Genomic DNA, 2,531 nt, shown 5'->3' on the forward strand with positions numbered 1-2,531 from the left:
TAGGTACCGTGGCACCTCTGCATAGCTCCCACACAAGCACGCCTGGCTTCCAGGCTATTTCCGTCTTTTGGTTAAACTTTCTCAATGTTTGGCCTCTGCTGTTGTGTGGTGGGAAAAGAGAGAGGCATTCAGAACTAACAAGTGCTCTTCTCTCTATGCTTTGTCCCAGAAGTGACACATATCACTTCCCCCTCACAGCTCGTCTGTTATAACTAGTCGTATAGAACACGTAACTGCAAGGGAGCTGGGAATGTATGGGGATATTCAGTGACAAAAAATTATAATAAATTACATTACTTCAGATGTGATTGAGCTTAAAAATGAACTTGAAACATTTCCAAGTAAGAGTTATTCCCAAAACAACAGGAAAACGATGGTGTGATTTCTAATATTTGAAGAAGCAGATCCTCTGCTGTCTCCCTGCTACAGTGGTTAATTTTTTAAGAGTTTCTGACAGCTTCAAAACATAAAACACAGCATGGAACTTTGTTTATTCTTGGATCGTTCCATTATATTTTTTAAAAAGGAATTGGATTGAATGATATGTAATATCACTTAAGAGCCCTTCGAAAGATTCTATAACAACCCAAATAAGTTATGTTTTGTTTCAACTTGGGAATATTTTTTCAACATACTAGTTTTTTAACCAAAACTTTAACAGATAATTAGAAGTTCCAGTCCCTTGAAAAAAATTTTGATAAGTGAACTAGAGATACAGGTAAATCTTATGCATCTGGTCTATGCCACACAAGATGTCTATCCAAGGACCTTCATTTCTTTTCTTTTTTAACGAAAGCATTTTGTTAGACAACATGAGTAAAAAAAAAAAACAAGAATGGAAACACCATTCCTAGAGTACAATGGCAAAGGGTGAGATCAGTTTATTCAAGAAATGAACATGAATTTACATCGTTAAAGCTTTGCTCTCCAGGTATAACAGGGTGTCTGAGTTTTAGCAAGAGAATTCTTCAAGAAGAGAATTTTGCTAAGTTTGTTGATAATAGTTCTTGGGTTCTCTTTATTGGTAAAAGATTAAGAGATTACTGGCAGTAGTCTCTAAACTTGTGGTTGCAAAATCAGATCTAATAGGGCCTAAATAGGTAGACCAAGCAGATAAATGGGAGTTGTGGAGAGTCAAATTATTTGGAGATCCTTGAAACATACTGAATTATAACATTTTTGGGAAAAGGCGTAATATTTTATTTTTAAAATACCAATAGGATTAGAATTTGCTGGATGAGTGAACTGGAGGGCTAATAAGACAAAGGAGTTGGGCTTTATACAAAGGAATGGTTATAAAGATGGGGGTGGAATCTGAGTGAAGGAAGAAGCCAAGTAGCTCTATTGTTTCAGAAGTCATTACTGGGATTCATTCATTACGGGTATGACTCGGTAGGGCAAGTCTTCCATTCTTAATTTTTTAGCTATACTTTGTAAGTCATTGTTATTTGCATTGTGATGAGATATTTGCATTACACATTTGTCCAGCTTTAAGAATGACCCTTATTCGCTGTTTGGCAGGAAAGCAGATGCACAAAGAACACTCCATTTGACAAGCTGCTTTCCAATCATATTCTTGTCTATTTTCCTTGTCTATTTAGTCAGAAGCTTTTGTTCTCTAGCCAGGTTTATGACCTGCAGTAAACACAGGGGCTTGCATGTGGTCCCACTGTGATAATTTGATCATTTTCTTTTCTTCAAATTGGTTAATCATTTTTAATTTAGCCTGTTTATAAAGTAGAAATGTGTGTGCGTGTGTTTGTGTGTGCACGCACACATGCACACGTGCCTGTGTGTGCTATCTGCTGTGGGGGAATACTTCGAAGTGTGTGATCAGTGTTTCCAACTGCAGTTGTGCAGTCTCCATTCAAAGCCCTCTCTGTCCCTTGAGTTTTTAAAGGCTTGTCAACAAATTCTAAAGGTGATTTACGCAATCATTTTTGAGATTGCCTTATCTTACCTCATTTTTAACTGCTTGTCATTCTATTTTACTTAAAAAAAAAAACAGCAAATATTTCTGTCTTCATTGTTTTAGAGAAAAGAGAAAAAAGCAGTTCTAGATCTGAGCCTGATATTTTCTGTGTTCTGGTAAGAGGGTACCCAGGGTAAACTGTCAGATAAGGTGAGAATGGAGCCAGATGAGCTGGCTCAGGTGGAGAAAGTGCCTGTCAGACCTCCCACAGTGAGCTGACTGCCAAAGCAATGACCTTAAAATTTGGGAGAAAATCAGATTCTGCTGCATCCAGAGAATCTCCCTAGGACAGGAGAATGTAATATTCTTGGCCCAGAACCCCTGCTCTGCCTGACCTTCAGGGGTCCTAAGAACCAGCATCATCATCCTCTCTCCCACTTTGTCCAGAGAAACTTCTAAAAGCAACATATGCCTTGGGTTATCTCAGGCTAGCTAGTCTAATACAAATTAGAGTGTTTTTGAAATAAAGATAAAAATCGGTCATTCAGTGAAGTCTAAAAGGCACCAGTCTTTAAGCCCTGAAGAAGGCAGAAAAAAATCCTAAAAACTCTGGGTCAGA

Source organism: Pteropus vampyrus, unplaced genomic scaffold, assembly GCF_000151845.1.
Source record: "Pteropus vampyrus isolate Shadow unplaced genomic scaffold, Pvam_2.0 Scaffold28, whole genome shotgun sequence".
In the NCBI taxonomy this organism is placed as follows: Eukaryota; Metazoa; Chordata; class Mammalia; order Chiroptera; family Pteropodidae; genus Pteropus; species Pteropus vampyrus.